We start from the raw sequence: 23,293 nt of genomic DNA, 5'->3' as shown, positions 1-23,293 counted from the left end.
CTTCCACTGCCTCCCGCAGTTTGGTCAAACTCATGCTGGTAGCTTCAAGAACACTGTCCAACCATCTCGTCCTCTGTCGTGCCCTTCTCCTTGTGCCCTCCATCTTTCCCAACATCAGGGTCTTTTCCAGGGAGTCTTCTCTTCTCATGAGGTGGCCAAAGTACTGGAGCCTCAGCTTCAGGATCTGTCCTTCCAGTGAGCACTCAGGGCTGGTTTCCTTCAGAATGGATCGGTTTGATCTTCTTGCAGTCCATGGGACCCTCAAGAGTCTCCTCCAGCACCATAATTCAAAAGCATCCATTCTTTGGCGATCAGCCTTCTTTATGGTCCAGCTCTCACTTCTGTACATCACTACTGGGAAAACCATAGCTTTAACCAGGCATAGGCAAACTCGGCCCTCCAGATGTTTTGGACTACAACTCCCATCATCCCTAGCTAACAGGACCAGGTGAAAGAATACAACTTCTTCCGGGTCCATTCAATGACATCCCTAAATCAGGGTTAAAAAGGTAAAGGTACCCCTGCCCGTACGGGCCAGTCGTGTCCGACTCTAGGGTTGTGCGCCTATCTCACTTAAGAGGCCGGGGGCCAGCGCTGTCCGCAGACACTTCCAGGTCACGTGGCCAGCGTGACAAGCTGCATCTGGCGAGCCAGCGCAGCACACGGAACGCCGTTTACCTTCCCGCTAGTAAGCCGTCCCTATTTATCTACTTGCGCTTAAGGGTGCTTTCGAACTGCTAGGTTGGCAGGCGCTGGGACCGAGCAACGGGAGCGCACCCCGCCGCGGGGATTCGAACCGCCGACCTGACGATCGGCAAGTCCTAGGCGCTGAGGTTTTACCCACAGCGCCACTCGTGTCCCAAAATCAGGGTTCGTTAACCCTTTTTTAAAAAGCTTGAAAGGGCCACATTCACCTATGCACACACTTAAAGGTAAAGGGACCCCTGACCATTAGGTCCAGTTGTGGCCGACTCTGGGGTTGCGGCGCTCATCTTGCTTTATTGGCCGAGGGAGCCGGTGTACAGCTTCCGGGTCATGTGGCCAGCATGACTAAGCCGCTTCTGGCGAACCAGAGCAGCACACGGAAACGCCGTTTACCTTCCTGCCGGAGTGGTACCTATTTATCTACTTGCACTTTGACGTGCTTTCGAACTGTTAGGTTGGCAGGAGCAGGGACTGAGCAACGGGAGCTCACCCTGTTGCGGGGATTCGAACCGCCGACCTTCTGATAGGCAAGTTCTAGGCTCTGTAGTTTAACCCACGGCGCCACCCGCGTCAAACACACAGCCCTGCCATGTCTGATCTGTGCAGATCAGCTAAAGAGATCAGCTGATTTGCATTCACCAAATTACTTGACTGCTGACCAGGGAGGGATGATGGGAGTTGTAGTCCCAAAACATCTGGAGTGACACCTTTGCCTATGCCTGGCTTTAACTATTATTCCTTTATTCCTGCACTGCAGGGGGTTGGACTAAATGACCCTCGAGGTCCCTTTCAACTCTACAATCCTACGATTCCACTGTTGGGAGCCAGGGCATTCAACCGGGAAAGGCAAACGAAAGTTCTTCACGCGATTCATAAACTCAATAAATTCAATGCAATCCATTCCGTGGAAGGTGGCAATATTGCTACATGACATCCTCGGGATCTAAGCAGGGCTTACTCGCGAGCAAAAGCAGCCCGAGGAAGGAGCGTACCCTTAAGAGTCCCTCGGCGACCCGGTCTTGCACGTGCCTAAGTTAAAAACCCCACGGAGTTACTTTCCCCCGGGTAAAGGACTGAATGAACGAATTCTGTGAATGGAAACACTCCCACGCATAGCAGCTGCCGGTTGCTAGGCGCATGCGCCGACTGCAACCCCTCCCCCTCCCCATGCCCCGCCCATTGCCTCCGAAGCCCCGCCCCGGGCAAGCAAAGTCCTGGAGAGAGGGGAGCTCAGGAGAAAAGAGACCAGATTCTGCAGGAGCTGCTTTTCCTGGGAGGACGGTAAGGCAAAGCGGGCAGGGTAGGGTGGATCCGGAGTGAATCCGGTTTCCCTCTTGTTCGTGCGGTGTGTGTGAGCTTTGCAGAAGCTCCCCACTCCCCCGTTTTAATGCCATGGGACTCGAGGGAGAGAGAGAAAGCTGCTCTCTCTTCCCCCTCTGGACCCGCAGAAAATCTCCTGCATCTGCACGCATCTTGCATGTGTGTATGCGCGCACACGCAGACAAAACGAATGGGAAAAGCGCGGGGTTTGCGGAGACGCATTCGCTTTTCGTTTTCTGTTCTTTGAAAAGCGGGGAGGATGCAGATGTCGGGCTGATGAGGGAAGAGGATGGAGAGACATCCTTCCCTTTTTGCTTTAAAGTCTTGTAACTAGGATATTGGTGCATGCTTGCTTGGTGATTGATTGATTGATTGATTGAGAGGAAGGCGGTCAGCAATCGGTAAGAGGAATCTACCTGGAAGGAAGTTCTGCTGGGTCCAGTGGGGCTTTACTCTCGAGCAAGGAGGAAGAGCAGAAGGCTTGCAACTGGGATCCTGAGATCTCTTTGCGCTGCTGTTCGTTTGTGCACGCGCAAAAACCAAACACACACCTGAGATTTTGGAAACCTGCTTCCTTTTAGATCCCTTTCCCCTCCCGGCCTTTCAAACTCTGAGGTCTTCGACACGCTCTGTGCTTCCCTGAATTGCAGTGAGTTTCCAGAGGGTCTATTTTGCTTCCTCCTGGGCAGAGAAAGTCCTGTATTGTCTGGAAAAGGCGCGTTATGTAACAATTGTCTCCAGGTGTTCAGGTTGAGCCCACCTGCCACTGTCCTCTGTCCCCCAATAAACATCACGTTCCTTTCGTTCAAAAGCATTTTTTAAAATCACCTTTTATACGCTGGGGGTTAAACCACAGAGCCTAGGACTTGCCGATCAGAAGGTCAGTGGTTTGAATCCCACAATGGGGTGAGCTCCCATTGCTCGGTCCCTGCTCCTGCCAACCTAGCAGTTCGAAAGCACGTCAAAGTGCAAGTAGATAAATAGGTACCACTCTGGCAGGAAGGTAAACAGCGTTTCCGTGCGCTGCTCTGGTTCACCAGAAGCGGCTTAGTCATGCTGGCCACATGACCCAGAAGCTGTACGCCGGCTCCCTCGGCCAATAAAGCGAGATGAGCGCCACAACCCCAGAGTCGGCCATGACTGGACCTAATGGTCAGGGGTCCCTTTACCTTTTTAACATGGTGCTTTGCCAGATGAAGATGTATCCTAAATGATAAACCCATATCCTGGAAGCTGTTTCTGCTAATATAATAATAATAATAATAATAAATTTTATTTATACCCCGCTCTCCCCAGCCAAGACCGGGTTCATGGCGGCTAACAACCAATAATAAAAACAAGTTGATTAAAATACAATTTAAAAACAAGATTAAAACGCAACATTAGGGTGCAGCCTCTTCACAGGAGGAGAAAGGAAAAAGAAAGTCAGAAAAGGTCCAGCTTGTTTGCTTGCCTTAGAATTGTAGAGTCGGAAGGGACACCAGTGGTCATATAGCACAACCCCCTTGCATCTGCATGCAAAGAAAAAATAGGGTGTTTTTTTGTTGGGGGGGGAGCAGGAAGTAGCACTTGCTTACGGATATGTGAACCGAATTGTTGTCGTAGGCAATTATGAGCCTACTTTTGTTAGAAGCTACAGGGCATGTGGGTCTCTAAAGAGTGTGTTTTGATAGTAAAATAACTGCAAGGCAGCAGAGAAGATTGAATCAATGCCTGCAGTATTAAGTCACAGCCCTCCCTATTTAATAAATTCCTCCCATGCGTTTAATCCACAGACCAGTGTTTCCTTTTTTTTAAAAAAACCAGTTTATTAACCATCTTATGTTACATCTGTGTACATTCTCTTATTACATTGCATATCTTATTTATAGCATAACTTCCAACATGTATACAAAGTTTATATACAAAATTTATATATCTAAAAAGAAAAACACAAAACTATTCCCAGATCATATATATACCAACACTACAGACTTCCTGTCAATCATGTTGTAGAATCCTTTTTTTACAGATGAATGTACTCTTATTGTTATATATTTCTTTGCATTTTATCTACTACATTCGTATATCAAATAGCACCCTTAATCTTGTTTCTCAATTCGATTTCTCTCCAACGTCAATCAAATGCCAGCATAGATAGTGAACCTTTACTGCATTTTTGAACATATATCTCATATCTATCCCAGTGTTTCCTACTGTACTCTGTGCAGGTCCTGGCAGTCAAGTCCTTGTGATAGAGGGATTGTGTCTCAAAAGAGAGTCCTGGGAGTTAAAAAAAACAAAAGCAGGGTTCTCTCCAAAATAATAAAAGGCATATATAGAGTAATTCTCTCCCCCTCTACCCCCAAACTGGTGATTTTAGACTAGATGATTTCTGGCTTGTGGAAGAGTCTCCTCCTGAGCAAAGGGTGTGACTCTCTTAAGAAATTAAGCATCCTCATTTACGGCATGGCATCCTACTTAACAGGAGGGACGTGGGTGGCGCTGTGGGTTAAACCACAGAGACTAGGACTTGCTGATCAGAAGGTCGGCGGTTCGAATCCCCGCGACGGGGTGAGCTCACGTTGCTCGGTCCCTGCTCCTGCCAACCTAGCAGTTTGAAAGCACATCAAGTGCAAGTAGATAAATAGATACCGCTCCGGCGGGAAGGTAAACGGCGTTTCCGTGCGCTGCTCTGGTTCGCCAGAAGCGGCTTAGTCATGCTGGCCACATGACCCGGAAGCTGTACGCCGGCTCCCTCGGCCAGTAAAGCGAGATGAGCGCCGCAACCCCAGAGTCAGCCATGACTGGACCTAATGGTCAGGGGTTCCTTTACCTTATCCTACTTAACAGGGGTTTTGCAGTTTCTCTGTTCCAAGCATTATCAATTCTCTGCTTTCGTTCTCTTTTGCCCATCTCAAAGCTTTCCTCGGGGGTTTTCCTCTGAAAACCCACCAAACCACTTCCTGTCCTTTCACATGACTTGAGACTATCCAGAATTTTTTTTTCTTTCCGAAGCAAGCAGGCAATCTGCATTCCTGGGTTGTGTGCGCTCTGGATACATTCAAAGCAGTTTTGAAACACATTTGCCTTTCATGGCTTCCCCCCAGAAAATGCTGGGAACAGTCGTGCCTTGAGGGTGCTGGGAACTGTAGCGCTGTGCGGGTGCAAGCTACAGTTCCCAAGATTCTTGGGCCGGGGGGAAGGGGGAGTAATATGCTTTAAATATAAGTTGTGTATGCAGCCCTAAGCCGCTCTCTCTATTCTGCTAGCTTGGCATTCTCCAGTCTTCCCATTAAATGCAGACTGGATGCTTTTAAGACGGGGTCTCTGGCCCTGTTGGCACATGCAAGTCATTGCTTGATGATGCATCAAGGAAGGAAACATGCGCAAAATCCATTGCAAATTAAATGGGTTTCACTTCGCTGCTGATCTGATTCCCCATCCCCACCCCAGTTGAGGAATATTCAATATGTTGGCTGATGGGTGTGTCTGTGGGTCAGCCCTGACATGCAGTTTTATTGCTGGAGGACATGAAGTTAGAAAAGATGAATGCGCCTCTGAGCATTGGCAGAGTGCATTCCTCGCCGCCAGGGTGGATTTGATTTAAATAAAATCGATTTAAATCAGTAAGACTTGATTTAAATGATTTCTTTTTACAGAAAGACTCATTCTTGCTAGTGTAATCTAAATATTTACAGCCAGATGAAGGTTTCATTTTTGGAATAATAACTTTTCAGAGTAGCTTTTACAGTTATATCAAAAATTACTGATTTGGTTATACTGTTAGAAATGCATAGGGACAGATAATTATGAAATTGTTGTGAGGTTTAAGAAGTTAACTGTTTATGTTTGGACAACTTTTCTTCTGGAAGGAGAAAAACAATCATCTCCTTAATAGCAATTTAAACAATTTATTTAACTGAAACAATAACATTATAGCATATGTATCCATGTTTGTTAACTGATGTGGTTAAACAATTTAAAAAAACCACAAAACTTAGACTGACTTTTAGCACACATGGAAAACTTAAAACAAATCTTTATTTCCTGATGAATAGCCTTTGGACTATAATGTAACTTAAATAGAAAACTACCTTTAGGAAGATATTTCCTCCAAAAGCATTTTATTTAAAAAATCTGATTTAAATTAAAAAAAACAACCACGATTTAAATAAATAAAAATCTGATTATTATTTTTTTAATCATTGATTTTTATCCATCCTAATCACCGCAGAGTAATCGGAAGGAGCCTTCGTGGTCAGCAGTCAGAGGGTAACAACATTCAGTTCATAAAAGGTTTCCTCGTCTTGTTTCTTTTTTCGGGAGGAAAGGACCCAGTGTGGAAACCAAAAAGGGAGAAAGTCTGCGGTGGGCAAAATATTATTCAGCCCAAATTGTTTCGATAACAGAGAGACTCGAGTCTCCAGTGGCATCTTTGGTTAAAGGGAACAGACAGGAAGTGAGGAGGGGAGACCTCATTGTATAACCCCTAGAGCAGAGTGGGGAACCAAACCCTTGCCCCCAGGGGCTACACCCCCTTATGTTGTTGTTGTTGTTTAGTTGTTTAGTCATGTCCGACTGTTCGTGACCCCTGGACCAGAGCACGCCAGGCACTCCTGTCTTCCACTGCCTCCCGCAGTTTGGTCAAACTCATGCTGGTAGCTTCGAGAACACTGTCCCACCATCTCGTCCTCTGTCCTCCCCTTCTCCTTGTGCCCTCAATCTTTCCCAGCATCAGGGTCTTTTCCAGGGAGTCTTCTCTTCTCATGAGGTGGCCAAAGTATTGGAGTCTCAGCTTCAGGATCTGTCCTTCCAGTGAGCACTCAGGGCTGATTTCCTTCAGAATGGATGGGTTTGATCTTCTTGCAGTCCATGGGACTCTCAAGAGTCTCCTCCAGCACCATAATTCAAAAGCATCCATTCTTCGGCAATCAGCCTTCTTCATGGTCCAGCTCTCACTTCCATACATCACTACTGGGAAAACCATGGCTTTTACTATACGGACCTTTGTTGGCAAGGTGATGTCTCTGCTTTTTAAGATGTTGTCTAAGTTTGCCATCGCCTTTCTCCCAAGGAGCAGGCGTCTTTTAATTTCGTGACTGCTGTCACCATCTGCAGTGATCATGGAGCCCAAGAAAGTAAAATCTCTCACTGCCTCCATTTCTTCCCCTTCTATTTGCCAGGAGGTGATGGGACCAGTGGCCATGATCTTCGTTTTTTTGATGTTGAGCTTCAGACCATATTTTGCGCTCTCCTCTTTCACCCTCATTAAAAGTTTCTTTAATTCCTCCTCACTTTCTGCCATCAATGTTGTGTCATCTGCATATCTGAGGTTGTTGATATTTCTTCTGGCAATCTTAATTCCGGCTAGGGATTCATCCAGCCCAGCCTTTCACATGATGAATTCTGCATATAAGTTAAAGAAGCAGGGAGACAATATACACCCCCTTATAGGCAGCGTTAAAAACTCAGATATGGTACCAAACAGCACCTGAAATCTAGGTTGCAATCACCCTAACGGAATGTCTATTTGTCAGGGCTTGGACTAGATCGGGCATGGCCAAACTTGGCCCTCCAGATGTTTTGGGACTACAACTCCCATCATCCTTAGCTAACAGGACCAGTGGTCAGGCATGATGGGAATTGTAGTCCCAAAACAGCTGGAGGGCCAAGTTTGGGGATGCCTGGACTAGATGAAACTCGGGGTCCCTTCCAACACTACAATCCTACGATGATGATCTCAACTGCATTGCTTGACTGCAGCTTGCTCTTACAACATCTCCCTTGTCCCAGTGTGCAAGAAGGAGAGAGACAAACAGTGGAAATGGAAATGCTATTAACTACAGTGGTACCTCTGGATGTGAACAGGATCCGTTCCGGAGCCCCGTTCTCATCCTGAAGCTAACGCAATCTGTGCGTGCGCAGGTCACGATTCGCCACTTTCGCACATGCGTGTGACGTCATTTTGAGCGTCTGCGCGTGCGCGAGCGGCGAAACCCGGAAGTAACACATTCCGTTACTTCCCGGTCGCCACGGAGCGCAACCCGAAAATGCTCAACCCGAAGCTACTTCAACCCGAGGTATGACTGTATATGGATTAAGGCAGTGGTTTATAAACTGGGGTCACTAGCCTGGCGCTCAGAAATCTCCACGTAGTCGCAATTGAACCCGTGGAGGGCTGGATTGAGTTTTGATGAGGCCCTAAGCTACTGAAGGTAGTGGGGCCCTTAATATGTCCAGCTGTCCTTTGTCAACAACAAATTGTCACTGTTTTTTTGCACTGAATATATGCTATACAGTGGTACCTCGGGTTAAGTACTTAATTCGTTCTGGAGCGCTCCATTCTTAACCTGAAACTGTTCTTAACCTGAAGCACCACTTTAGCTAATGGGGTCTTCTGCTGCCGCTGCGCTGCCAGAGCCCGATTTCTGTTCTTATCCTGAAGCAAAGTTCTTAACCTGAAGCAGTATTTCTGGCTGAGTGGAGTGTGTAACTTGAAGCGTATGTAACCTGAGGCGTATGTAACCCAAGGTACCACTGTATGGTAATTTACGGACCTAATAGGTATCTCAAGCCATTTGCACATGTTGCCGTGCAACCAGTCCATGCAGAATGTAGGCACCCTACATACAGAAAGGAGCAAACCAGTGATATCTTAGGGAGCAGGCTAGCAGGCGGGGCCCATGACTTACATCATAGGAGCCCACACAACACAAAACACTGTTGCTGCATGTAGGTTTTATTTTATTTGTTTTTTATCTTATATTTTGCAAATGTACATCCAGGTTTTTTCCTTTAATTTTTTGGGGGGGCCCCAAGAGAGTGGGTCCCTAAGCTATAGCTTGCTTAGCTTGTACATAAATCCAGCACTGAACCCGTGCCAACAGCAAAACGCGCCTGGCGCCTGGCTAATTTCTAACACTGCTGGTAGGGAATCTTCGAGTGGGGAGGGCACAATTCAGGAGGCGAAACTGGGCAAAGCAATTGATGCGACTCTTGGCTTGGGGCCAGTAGACAGCATCGCAATCACCCAAACCTGAGGTACCCATCTCTGGTATGTTTGTGTGTGTTTTGTGTGTATAGATCTGGGGGTCTGAGAATGGAGATGAGACTTATTCCTGTATCCTGCTGCACATATGTCACTTAGACAGAGCCGCTAGGGTGTCGTGAGACGGGAATTTAATTATAGGCTCCTGGGAGATCTCTTGCAATTCTGCTTCCACTGAGTTGCTTATGAGTTCAGGCAATTGTGCCGATGTCTCGCTCTGTGTTGGGAGCGACTGTGGAATTCCGCCTCTCGGAGCTGGATCTCTGTATGAGTTGCTGTTCTGCGCACGCTTCCTCCCATCTTCCCTTGAGTGCACCTCCTGATTTTTATTTTTATTTTAAATAACTTTTTATTAGATTTTCCACAATGATAAAACAAAGCACAAAGCAAAATGATACACGAAAACAGAAAAAGAGAAAGAAAACGGGGGGCGGGGCGGAGGGAACAATAAACAGATAAACAATAACAGCAAACTTAATTCTTCACAAATCCAACCTTTTAAACATCTTGGTTGACTTCCTCAAATCCCTCCCTTCTGAGTTTCCTTGTAATTAAAAGTAACAGCTTTCCAATATCATTATTAAACTAAAACAATTTCCAATTATAGTCCACCTTATTTACTTTTCTTAACATTCTAAATCCCATTTATTTAATTATAACTTAGTTTAATCCTAGGCCTACTGGTTTCTTTCAAGTAATTTCTATTTTTTTATATTACAATATTTATTCAAATAGTCCTTGAATTTCCTCCAGTCCTCTTGAAACTCCTCTTCTTTCTGGTCGCGGATTCTTCCAGTCAGGTCAGCTAGCTCCGAAAAGTCCATCATCTTCATCTGCCAATCTTCCACTGCTGGTAATTCTTGTGTTTTCCAATTTTTGGCAAGTAATATTCGGGCGGCCGTTGTGGCATACAAAAATAATTTAACATCTTTCTTGGGCAATTCCAAACCTGTTATTCCCAGAAGAAAGGCCTCTGATTTCTTAATAAATGTATATTTCAACATTTTTTTCAGTTCATTATAAATCTTCTCCCAGAAGTCTTTCAGCTCCTGATTTTAATTCACAAAACACTGGCATGCCGTATAGCTATCTTGATGGCATAGGGAGAAAGAAATTCAGATCAGCACTTTCTAGGGTGGTGGCCTCTGAGTCCCCTCCTCCTTTGCTGAATTTGCGTGCGAAAGAAGCATTCATTTGTAGCCAGTGCATCGCGGGCTCTCTCTGTGTGGTGCCTACGGCAGTTTCGCCCCTTTGCGGATGTGTTCCTTGGCCCCCGAAAGTGGGCAACCTCACTGCTAAAGTCGTTTTCCGCCTGCGCCAAGGTGGAAAAGCTGGCGATTTCATGGATTTATTATGCGCTTAGCAGCTTTGCTATGCCGGAAGTGGTTATTAGAAAAACTATTCTGCCTCTAACATTCAAGCTTTCAGAATTGTTTTTGTTATTATTCTTATTTTACCCCTGTTCAGACTGGAAGAGATGGTGGGTGTCCGATTCTGGCATCCAATGAAAAGGGATTGTGTTGAATGTAGGAGAAGCCAAGGCAATGCAAGAAGGAAATGCAAACAGTCCCTTCGCTTTTGGTTAAGCCACAGAGCCTAGGACTTGCCGATCAGAAGGTCGCCAGTTCGAATCCCTGCGACGGAGTGAGCTCCCGTTGCTTGGTCCCTGCTCCTGCCAACCTAACAGTTCGAAAGCACGTCAAAGTGCAAGTAGATAAATAGGTACCGCTCCGGCAGGAAGGTAAACGGCGTTTCCATGCGCTGCTCTGGTTCGCCAGAAGCGGCTTAGTTATGCTGGCCACATGACCCGGAAGCTGTACGCCGGCTCCCTCGGCCAATAAAGCGAGATGAGCGCTGCAACCCCAGAGTCAGTCATGACTGGACCTAATGGTCAGGGGTCCCTTTACCTTATATATATATATATTTTGATTTTTTAACATATCAGTTCCAACAGTCATACAACATATCTTCTCATCTTATACAATATTTTAGACTTCCGTCAATACCTCTGATGATTTTTATCACTTATTCTGCGTTTCTTAATTTCTATATTACATTTAATTATCCTTAACTAATAATTCTCTTCATAGTCTTTTTTGCAGTATTTCAAATAACCCACCTTACAAAACTTCTTGCAGACCTACTAGCGTAATCTGTTCATCACAATTACTTTTCAGATAGTTCATATATTTACTCCAGTCTTCTAAGAATCTCTGATCACAAACAGTCCCTTCCTTGGAGGTTTTTAAATGCAGAGGTCACATTGCCAACTGTCATTCATGATCTAGTTGCGGTGCCTTCATTGCAGGGGGTAGACTAGATGCATGAGAGATTTTACTTTCTTGGGCTCCATGATCACTGCAGATGGTGACAGCAGCCACGAAATTAAAAGACGCCTGCTTCTTGGGAGAAAAGCAGTGACAAACCTAGACAGCATCTTAAAAAGCAGAGACATCACCTTGCAAACAAAGGTCCGTATAGTTAAAGCTATGGTTTTCCCAGTAGTGATGTATGGAAGTGAGAGCTGGACCATAAAGAAGGCTGATCGCCGAAAAATGGATGCTTTTGAATTCTGGTGCTGGAGGAAACTCTTGAGAGTCCCATGGACTGCAAAAAGATCAAACCTCTCCATTCTGAAGGAAATCAGCCCTGAGTGCTCACTGGAAGGACAGATCCTGAAGCTGAGGCTCCAATACTTTGGCCACCTCATGAGAAGAGAAGACTCCCTGGAAAAGACCCTGATGCTGGGAAAGATGGAGGGCACAAGGAGAAGGGGACGGCAGAGGACGAGATGGTGGGACAGTGCTCTCGAAGCTACCAGCATGAGTTTGACTAAACTGCGGGAGGCAGTGGAAGACAGGAGTGCCTGGCGTGCTCTGGTCCATGGGGTCACGAAGAGTCGGACACGACTAAACAACAACAACAGACTAGATGGCTGTAGGGGTCCCTTCCATCTCCACAATCCTGTGATTCTTGAGGTGATAACTTCCTGAGACATTTCATGGGCACTATGTGCGGTTGGTGGAAACACTGGCAACCATGGGTGCCACACCAGTGACCTCCTGGGACCCCTTGCACAAAGCAGAGTAGCTTTAGATCAGGGTTCAGCAACCTTTTTCAGCCGTGGGCCGGTCCACCGTCCCTCAGAGCTTGTGGGGGGCCGGACTATATTTTGGAAAAAACCCAAAACGAATTCCTATGCCCCAAAAATAACCCAGAGATGCATTTTAAATCAAAGGACAATTCTTCTGTATTGTTTTTAACACTCGATTGGGAGCTGCCCAGAGTGGCTGGGGAAACTCAGCCACATGGGCGGGGTATAAATAATAAATTATTATTATTATTATTACTCATGTGAAAACACCAGGCAGGCCCCACAAATATCCCAGAGATGCATTTTAAATAAAAGGACACATTCTACTCATGTAAAAACACGCTGATTCCTGGACTGTCCGCGAGCCGGATTTAGAAGGCGATTGGGCCGGATTCGACCCCTGGGCCTAAGGTTGCCTACCCCTGCTTTAGATGGCAATAACTTTCTAGAAGCAAGGGCTGGCAATTACTGTGCTCTTGCAAGGTTGGAAATAAATGTCTGTGCTTTGCGGTTGCCAGAGTCATAAATATTCATCTCCTTCCACAATAATAAAATACAGTATGTGACCCATAGTGCTGTTTTTTAAAAACACTTGACTTCAAGACAGATATTCTCCCCCACCCGTCCCCAGTAGTTCAATCTTTGACGCAGGAAGGAAGCCTTAACTAGAGAGAGGGCTTCTTGAGTCAGTTTGAAGAAATCCTGTGTGTGTACTCTAAAATAACCCCGCAGTGTGGACAAATATGAACCTGTGTGTGTGTTGTAGATGGGCACTTAATATAATTAACTGGTGTTTTAAAAATCAGATTCATTTAAGCAACAACAACTCTTCACTATATATCTAAAAAAAAAAATATTATGGAAAAGTAGTATGCACCAACAGGTATAGCCAGCATTTGAAATTTGCAAGGCACATTTTGCACCTGGCTATCGGCCACCTGGGACGCGGGTGGCACTGTGGGTTAAACTACAGAGCCTAGGACTTGCCGATCAGAAGGTTGGCGGTTCGAATCCCCGTGACGGGGTGAGCTCCTGTTGCTCGGTCTCTGCTCCTGCCAACCTAGCAGTTTGAAAGCACATCAAAGTGCAAGTAGATAAATAGGTACCGCTCCGGCAGGAAGGTAAACGGCGTTTCCGTGCGCTGCTCTGGTTCGCCAGGAGCGGCTTAGTCCTGCTGGCCACATGACCCGGAAGCTGTACGCCGGCTCCCTCGGCCAATAAAGCAAGATGAGCACCGCAACCCCAGAGTCGGTCACGACTGCACCTAATGGTCAGGGGTCCCTTTACCTTTTTATCAGCCACTTGCGACCAAGTGAAGATGCCCGGGTGCCAGGATGGCACCTGATGTCTCCACCATCTGGAGGTGCATGCCTGTGGATCCTTGGATCGGGGCTGTTTTCACACACTAAAAACACACCCTGTAGCATTCTATCCTTGTTTTTTTAATCTGCACAGTCAGAACGAAATTCAGGAACCAAATTCATTTTGAAAAAGGCAACTTTTGAGCTTGTCTGGCCCCAAAATGGCAACTAGACATTCTGTTTTGGCGACTGTAACCCTGGCTTAAGGAGCTATTTAGATTGTCTTCTTCTTTGGCGATCACTCGTAGCCTAGTAAGATTGTCTTCCATAAACACGGTTTTAACAATTAGTCCGTAAGTGACTGTGGAGGCCAATTCTGGATCCACACATCCTTCCACAGTGGGGACATTGGTTTTCGGGCGGGAGCTGTTCACGGTGTGGATTTGCCAAGCCTGCCTTCCTCTTAGCACGTTTCTCCCTTTCGTCCTGAGTTTGAGTGTCTTCAAAGCCCACGACACCTTTGGTAAAGGCTGTTCTCCAACTGGAGCACTCGCAGGCCAGTGTTTCCCAGTTGTCAGTATTCATACTACATTTTTTAAGATTTGCCTTGAGAGAGTCTTTAAACCTCTTTTATTGACCACCAGCATTACGCTTTCCATTTTTAAGTTTCTTTGAGTACAGTGGTACCTCGGGTTACATACGCTTCAGGTTACAGACTCTGCTAACCCAGAAATATTACCTCGGGTTAAGAACTTTGCTTCAGGATGAGAACAGAAATCGTGCTCCGGCGGCACGGCGGCAGCGGGAGGCCCCATTAGCTAAAGTGGTGCTTCAGGTTAAGAACAGTTTCAGGTTAAGAACGGACCTCCGGAATGAATTAAGTACTTAACCTGAGGTACCACTGTAGCTGCTTTGGAAGACGATAATCAGATATCCGAATGACCATGACCCAGTCCAACGAACTTGAGTTTCTAATACTGAGTATAGCTCATCAGGAAGTCTAGACAACCATGAGGTTAATTAAAGTGCACCCTTTTATTTACAAGAGTTACCCCAGTGTTCCCAGGTTGTGGCTTTTTCCGCCACAGCCAAAGTGACTGACCTCTATGGCAGAAAGTTCCTTTAAACTGAACATACTACCTTTGGCCAGGATGGTTTTTTTTTTTAAAAAAAGAATTGTCCAATGTCAATACATTATTGAACCATTCAGAGGAGCAAACACCTCTGGGACGCCCGACACCTTTGCCAAACAATTTTCTCATGTTGCCACTCTGAAAACATCACCTCTTGGGTGTGGCACGCTTAGCTTAGCTCCTGAGCCGGCTAGTGATACTTTCACAGGACCAGTAAATGATGGTTTGCTGTTTTTCTTTTTATGGCTAAACACAGAAATGTAACAGGCTTAAATCCCCAGGCGAGCTTGTTCCCAGCCCAGCGATTCAGCGGCTGGGGGTGGCATGGAGAGGTTCAGTGGGTAATTTCGACCAGTTATGCAGAAAATATGAACACGGCACTTCTGTCCTGTGGAGTAGGTGCCAATTTTAGAAGCCCGCGGTCTAGACAGCCATTGTTTAAAAGAGGGAAAAGTCAGATGAGGGTGAGGATACTGAGAATCAGCCGAGCTTTCCTGCATCACTGGCCCAAACGCAACGATCCAGTTTGGATGCGACACAAAATCCTCTCCCTTCTTGAAAACGTGTGTTTTTTCATGCTTTTTGGGGAGCTGATATAGGCTGGGGAGTCCTGCACCAGCCTATGGGGTTGCTGATTTTGTACAGCGGTACCTTGTGTTATGGAAAAATCTAGGTGCGAGGCTGCTCAGTCACCCAGCTCGTCGGGCAGAGCCCACAGGTCCCTGCAGAATAAAGGAAGGAGTCCAGCCACCAACCGGAGCAAATAGCTGTAGACCAAAGTTTAATGTGCAACAGGCTCAAAGAGGAATTTTGAACCCCGAGGATGGGGTGACAAGGACTTTTAAAAGTTTCCCACCATATCCCAGAATACAGTTCGTACAGCATCATTGATACATCACTGACATGTCACAAAAGGGGAGGGGTAGACCGGGGTTACACTAGTTTAACCTTGGCAAACATGTCCAGACAAGTCCTTGGTACAAGATTAGCATAAGCAGACATGGCAGGGCAAGACCCAGGTATAAGATTAGCACAGGCAAACACCTCTGAAGTCCCACCACCCAAAGTACAAGAGAACTTCCTTTGCACGTCTGGACCCCTTGGCAAGTCTGGTGATGGGATTAGACTTTTCTTGGCCAACAAACAGCTCAGCAATTGTCACCTCTGGGCACTTCCTGGGGTAGACGGTGTGTATACATGGAGGAAACTGGCAAAGGAGTTGATTTTGTATGATTGTTAAAGCTAGGTAACTTCCCTGAGCAGCCAAGTCGAAAGGATACATTTATGCATAATATTTGTATTATTACATTTATGCATAATATTTGTATTATGTCCCCCCCCCCCGGTAATTTCATCTTCCGAAACGGTTCGAAAACCAAGGCACGGCTTCCGATTGGCTGCAGGAACTTCCTGCAGTCAAGCGGAAGCCGCGTCGGACGTTCGGCTTCTGAAAAACGTTTCCAAACGGGGAAGCTTACTTCCGGGTTTGCGGCGTTTGGGAGCCAAAACATGCGAGTACCAAGGCGTTCAAGAACCAAGGTACAACTGTACTTCCTCCTTTTCAAGTTTCGTTCTTGCTGGGTGAGGAAAAATCTGTGCCAGCCCTTGCCAACCTGCCTGGTGCCCTCAATATGTTTTGGACTATGATTTCCACCAGCCAGCCCTTCCCACTTTACATTGTAAAAGTTCTCTGTATTAATCCTAGAATTGTAGAGTTGCAAGGGACCCCGAGGGTCATCTAGTCCAACCCTCTGCAATGCTGGAATCTCAGGTCAAGCATCCAGGACAGATGGCCATCCAACCTCGGCTTGGAAACCTCCAAGGAAGGAGAGTCCGCCACTTCCCGAGGGAGACTGTTCCTCTCGCTGTCAGAAAGTTGAGTCGGGATCTCCTTCCTTATAACTTGAACCCATTGGTTCAGGTCATAGCCTCTACAGGTGAAACTTGAAAAATTAGAATATCGTGGAAAAGTTCATTTATTTCAGTAATTCAACTTAAAAGGTGAAACTAATATATGAGATAGACTCATGGCATGCAAAGCGAGAGATGTCAAGCCTTTATTTGTTATGATTGTGATGATCATGGCGTACAGCTGATGAAAACCCCAAATTAACAATCTCAGAAAATTTGAATATTGTGAGAAGGTGCAATAGCTATTCAATCCATAACAGCTGCAATGGGTTCCTGAGCCTTTAAATTATCTCTCAGTCTGGTTCAGTAGGAAGCACAATCATGGGGAAGGCTGTGAGGAGATTTCACCCCTCCCATATCCAAGAATCTGCTGATGTTCTCTGCTGATTCTCGAGAGAGGAGGGGGCGGTTTCTGCTCTCTACTTATTCCTCTCCAGCCTCACATCAAAGAGAGAGAGAGACTGAGTGTTAGAGGGAGATCGTGTGTATAGATAAGGTTGCTGCTAAGAGCAGCTGCAGACACTCAGTGCAGTTCAGCATTTTCGTTTAGACCTCATTTAGCTCTGTACATAGTTGTGTATTATAGTTGTAGATAGAATAAAAGAAGATATTCTACAGAGCTGCTCTCCGAGTCTTTTATACTCTGCTATACTCTGCTATACTCTGCTGTGCAACGACTGTCTTCTTGTTGGAGTCTAAGCTGTGAGTCCACAGCACTTTGACCTGTTCCTGTGCAGAAGGTGGTCTCTGGAAGTGCTACCCAGCTCGCCTAGCCCAGTTGGGGCTGAAGTGGATGAGTCCAGTTGGTGGCACTGGCTCAAGGGCGATACTGACAGGCTGCTGTCCTGACAGTTGTTCAGAAAGCCATCATTGAGATCCTCCATAAGGAGGGAAAGCCTCAAAAGGTAATTGCAGAAGAGGATTGTCAGGAAAAGACCATTCAAATGTGTTGGGGACTTTCACAAGGGGTGGACTGAGGCTGGAGTTAGTGCATCAAGAGCCACCTGCAGAGCAGGAGAAAACAAGCTTGCTCCATCTTCCATATGTCAACCCTGGAGATATTTGAAGATGGCGATTGTGTCTCAGTCTCCTCTCCTAGCTCCAGGGCTCAGATCTCGAGCATGAGGTCTAATTCAGAACATGAGAAGACGCTGCTGGATCAGGCCAATGGCCCATCTAGTTCAGCATCCTCTCCTCAGAGGGATTGATGATTCCTCTGGGAAGTCTGCAAGCATGACCTGATCACAAGAGCATTCTGTCCCCCTGTGGCTTCTAGAATCTGGTAGTCAAAAGCATGACTGACCATGGAGGCAGAGCGTCACCATCAAGCCACCGCTGTCTCTCTTAGAAGCATGTTCCGCAGTTTAAATACACACTGCAGAAAGAAGTACTTGCTTTTGTGGTTGTTGTTGTTTAGTCTTTTAGTCGTTTCCGACTCTTCGTGACCCCCTGGACCAGAGCACGCCAGGCACTCCTGTCTTCCACTGCCTCCCACAGTTTGGTCAAACTCATGCTGGTAGCTTCGAGAACACTGTCCAACCATCTCGTCCTCTTGTCGTCCCCTTCTCCTTGTGCCCTCCATCTTTCCCAACATCAGGGTCTTTTCCAGGGAGTCTTCTCTTCTCATGAGGTGGCCAAAGTCTTGGAGCCTCAGCTTCACGATCTGTCCTTCCAGTGAGTACTCAGGGCTGATTCCCTTCAGAATGGAGAGGTTGGATCTTCTTGCAGTCCATGGGACTCTCAAGACTCTCCTCCAGCACCATAATTCAAAAGCATAAATTCTTCAGCGATCAGCCTTCTTTGAAATCTTCCAACCTTTAGCTTCCTTGGATGTCCACGAGTTCTTCTGTTACAATGTATAGGTAAAGGGACCCCTAACCATTAGGTCTAGTTGTGACCAACTCTGGGGTTGCAGCGTTCATCTCGCTTTATTGGCCGAGGGAGCCGGCGTACAGCTTCTGGGTCATGTGGCCAGCAGGACTAAGCCGCTTCTGGCGAAGCAGAGCAGCGCACGGAAACGCTGTTTACCTTCCCGTTTACCTATTTATCTACTTGCACTTTGACGTGCTTTCGAACTGCTAGGTTGGCAGGAGCAGGGACCGAGCAACGGGAGCTCACCCAATTGCAGGGATTCGAACCGCCGACCTTCTGATCGGCAAGCCCTATGCTCTGTAGTTTAACCCACAGCGCCACCCGCACTGAAAAACATTGCTCTTTCCACTTTATCTATCCACTGTGTGTTGAGTTTATTTTTTGGAGTTTCTGCCAGGCTGAAACTTTTAGGTTTTTTTTCTCTGGGCACACCAATTTGCTCCGGCATGTGTGGGAACTGCAACTGTGAGTGCCTCAAAACATTGCAACAAACTTCTGTTTTGCATCTAGCCTTAGGTTCCCAGACAGTCCCTGGATTTCCAAATCAGTCCCCATACAAAATCCATTGAAGTTGAAAATAATAATAATAATTTATTATTTATACCCCGTCTACCTGGTATAGTGTCCCCGGATTCATTGAACAAAATCTGGTAACCTTCATCTAGCGAGTCAGTTGGTGGAACTTAGCCATTGTTTTCCATACAGTGGTACCTCGGGTTAAGTACTTAATTCGTTCCGGAGGTCTGTTCTTAACCTGAAACTGTTCTTAACCTGAGGTACCACTTTAGCTAATGAGGCCTCCTGCTGCCGCCGCGCCGCTGAAGCACGATTTCTGTTCTCATCCTGAAGCAAAGTTCTTAACCCAAGGTACTATTTCTGGGTTAGTGGAGTCTGTAACCTGAAGCGTATGTAACCTGAGGTACCACTGTACTCTGCTCAAAAACCAAACTAACCCAAAGGAGCTTGACTTTAGGAGTTGTGGGAGAACTTTAAAGCTTTCCCTCAGCCTTTCCTGAGACTTAGAATCATAGAATCATAGAATCATAGAGTTGGAAGAGACCACAAGGGCCATCGAGTCCAACCCCCTGCCAAGCAGGAAACACCATCAGAGTACTCCTGACATATGGTTGTCAAGCCTCTGCTTAAAGACCTCCAAAGAAGGAGACTCCACCACACTCCTTGGCAGCAAATTCCACTGTCGAACAGCTCTTACTGTCAGGAAGTTCTTCCTAATGTTTAGGTGGAATCTTCTTTCTTGTAGTTTGGATCCATTGCTCCGTGTCCGCTTCTCTGGAGCAGCAGAAAACAACCTTTCTCCCTCCTCTATGTGACATCCTTTTATATATTTGATCATGGCTATCATATCACCCCTTAACCTCCTCTTCTCCAAGCTAAACATGCCCAGCTCCCTTAGCCGTTCCTCATAAGGCATCGTTTCCAGGCCTTTGACCATTCTGGTTGCCCTCCTCTGGACACGTTCCAGTTTGTCAGTGTCCTTCTTGAACTGTGGTGCCCAGAACTGGACACAGTACTCCAGGTGAGGTCTGACCAGAGCAGAATACAGTGGCACTATTACTTCCCTTGATCTAGATGCTATACTCCTATTGATGCAGCCCAGAATTGCATTGGCTTTTTTAGCTGCCGCGTCACACTGTTGGCTCATGTCAAGTTTGTGGTCAACCAAGACTCCTAGATCCTTTTCACATGTACTGCTCTCAAGCCAGGTGTCACCCATCTTCTATTTGTGCCTCTCATTTTTTTTGCCCAAGTGCAATACTTTACATTTCTCCCTGTTAAAATTCATCTTGTTTGTTTTGGCCCAGTTCTCTAATCTGTCAAGGTCGTTTTGAAGTGTGATCCTGTCCTCTGGGGTGTTAGCCACCCCTCCCAGTTTGGTGTCATCTGCAAATTTGATCAGGATGCCCTTGAGTCCATCATCCAAGTCGTTGATAAAGATGTTGAATAAAACCGGGCCCAAGACAGAACCCTGTGGCACCCCACTAGTCACTCTTCTCCAGGATGAGACTTATCTGATGAAGTTTATCTTTCTCCCATCACTACGAATTACGACATGTTTTTAGCAAGCGAGAGGCTTTGGCTATTAGCTTCTGTGTGTATGTGTGTGCCTTGCTCTGTTTGGAAACAGGGTGTCGTGAGTTTGTTCAGTGCCGTTCTTATTGATCTGGAAACACCCTGAGCTCGGGGTGTGCTCTTAAAAAAGATAACATTTCCCATGAACAAGTGGAAGAATGCAGTGACTCAGTGCGGTGGACTGTCCTGTGTTTTACAGCGTGGGAGGGAAGAGGGCACACAGAGAACCTGTCCCTCTTGTGTACACTGTAAGTTTCCATCTTTGTTGACCTGTGTTTGACTAGGAGGAGGGAACGGGGAGCCTGCAGGTTTCAGCAATCCGGAGCAGTCTCTGCTTTGCTGCAGATCAGAACGGCAATATTTGCAGCCGGGGCTGAGCAAATGAACAAATAAATGATTGTATTCTCCCTCCCAACACTTTCCTTTAGCGTAAAGAAATACAGTGGTACCTCAGGTTACATACGCTTCAGGTTACAGACTCCGCTAACCCAGAAACAGTACCTCAGGTTAAGAACTTTGCTTCAGGATGAGAACAGAAATCGTGCTCCAGTGGCGCGGCGGCAGCAGGAGGCCCCATTAGCTAAAGTGGTGCTTCAGGTTAAGAACAGTTTCAGGTTAAGAACGGACCTCCAGAATGAATTAAGTACTTAACCTGAGGTACCACTGTAAAAGCCTACTGTGGAGAGAAAGGGCCAGATGTTGGGCTTGTTAGCTGTAAGTTATTTCAGCCAGCAAATACTAATACTAATACCAATAATCTTTTTTCATGTTTATAAGCTCAATTTGGATCCAGTCTAGAGTCATATTCTAGCCATGATGGATGGCTATTCTCATTTTTTTGTATATAATTTTTGTAAAATTTTCTGTTTTACAATTTAAAACGCAAATTTTTACATCCTTAAGTTATCAGTGACTTCCCTTCTTCTACAGTGGTACCTCTGGTTAAGAACTTAATTCGTTCCAGAGGTCCGTTCTTAACCTGAAACTGTTCTTAACCTGAGGTACCACTTTAGCTAATGGGGCCTCCCGCTGCCGCTGCCCCGCCAGAGCACGATTTCTGTTCTCATCCTGAAGCAAAGTTTTTAACCTGAGGTACTCTTTCTGGGTTAGTCTGTAACCTGAAGCATCTGTAACCCGAGGTACCACTGTAGTTGCTTTGGAAGACGATCATCAGGCATCCGCACAACATGACCAGTCCAACGAAGTTGATGTTGAAGAATCATTGCTTTGACACTGGTGATCATTAATGAGCGACTCCAGCGTCTCTGAGTAGGCTATGTCTACGCACTATTTAACAGTACTATTTCTGGGTTAGCGGAGTCTGTAACCTGAAGTGTCTGTAACCCGAGGTACCACTGTATTTCCATGGTTCATTTTACATATCACAAATCCCTGCGTATTTTACAAAAACTATATGATTCAGTATTCCATCATTGCTTCCGTTTACCCTGTTAAATTTACCTTAATGCTGCCAGCGTTTTCATCCGTACACAATTATTTCCCATGTACTCAATAAACGGTTTCCAATCTTCTTTAAACGTATGGTGTTCTTGTTCCCTTATTCTATATGCTAAGCCTGCGAGTTGGGAATATGGCTATTCTCTACCCTTCACGGCTGGACAAAGTCTGCCTCTGAAAACCAGTTGCCTGGGAATTGTGGTTGGGGAGACGGCTGCTTTGCTCAGCTCCTGCTTTTTGGGATTTGCACAGGGATCTGGAGGACCAGTGTGAGAACAGGGTGCTGGGCTGGGGGGGCCATTGGCCGGATCCAGTGCAGCTCTCCTAATGTCCTCGTGACCTAAACATACTGCACAACTGCCCCATTTTAAGTGTCATACCATGGAGTGACAGAAATCTTCCTGGCTTCTGATCCCAATCCCAGCTGTTCTGTTTTTGCTGACCAAAAGATGTACGTTTTCCGCTTCTTCCCTGTGGCACGAGTCAGATTCTGACCAAACAGCCTCCTAGAGCTAAATATACACCAGGAGGTTTCGTTTGGTGAGAATCAAGTGCAGTGGAGCCTTGGTCCCAGAACGTAATCCATTCTGGGAGTCCGGTCGACTCCCAGAACGGTTCGGGAACCAAGGTGAGGCTTCCGATTGGCTGCTAGAGCTTCCTGCAGCCAATTGGAAGCCGCGCCGGACGTTCGGCTTCCAAGGCGTTCGGGAACTGAGGTTCCTCTGTATACACTTCCAGAGTTAAAGCTCAATACATTACTTCTGGCAAAGGAGCCACCATCGCTTCTAGAGGGCCATGAAAAATTGTGTCCTGGTCTTTGTAGACTCGTCTACCCGTGTACTATCTGAAACCAGGGCCAGATTTAGGTTTGATGAGGCCCTAAGCTACTGAAGGTAATGGGGCCCTTTATATGTCCAGCTGTCCTTTGTCAACGACACATGGTCGCAGTTTTTTGTGTTGAATATACGCTATATGGTAATTTATGGACCTAATAGGTATCAAAGCCATTAGCACATAACAAAATATGTATTTTATTGAACTGAAATGCAACCAGTCCATGCAGAATGTAGGCACCCTATATATAGAAAGGAGTAAGCCAGTGATATTTTAGGGAGCAGGCTAGCAGGCGGGGCCCATGACTTATATCATAGGAGCCTACAAAACACAAAACACTGTTGCTGCATGTAGCTATAATTTGTTTTTTATCTTACATTAATTATCTTACATGAATTAATTTTATAATGAATGGTTTTAGAGTGTTGTTTGTGCTGTACTTTTGTACTGTTTTATTGTTGTTAGCCGCCCTGAGCCCAGCTTCGGCTGGGGAGGGCGGGATATAAATAAAATTTATTGTTATTATTATTATTATTATTATTAT

The 23,293-nt window shown here is 46.1% G+C and overlaps 1 protein-coding gene and 1 long non-coding RNA gene across 2 annotated transcripts in view; one reads left to right on the top strand and one right to left on the bottom strand.

Annotated features, from left to right (window-relative positions):
- Window positions 1-13,691, bottom strand: part of LOC310761002 — a 45,674-nt gene extending 31,983 nt beyond the window's left edge. The window contains exon 1 of the long non-coding RNA XR_014547170.1: window positions 13,073-13,691. This is a non-coding gene — a long non-coding RNA (uncharacterized lncRNA). The remainder of the gene's footprint in view (window positions 1-13,072) is intronic.
- Window positions 1,884-23,293, top strand: part of CAPN5 (calpain 5) — an 84,107-nt gene continuing 62,697 nt past the window's right edge. Inside the window, exon 1 of the mRNA XM_083609910.1 lies at window positions 1,884-1,986. The gene's annotated coding sequence lies outside the window, so the exon portion shown is untranslated. The remainder of the gene's footprint in view (window positions 1,987-23,293) is intronic.

This window comes from Podarcis filfolensis (genome assembly GCF_964270895.1).
Source record: "Podarcis filfolensis genome assembly, chromosome: 4".
In the NCBI taxonomy this organism is placed as follows: domain Eukaryota; kingdom Metazoa; phylum Chordata; class Lepidosauria; order Squamata; family Lacertidae; genus Podarcis; species Podarcis filfolensis.
The sequence above is the reverse complement of the archived record's forward strand: the minus strand, read 5'-3'. Positions and strand labels throughout refer to the sequence as shown.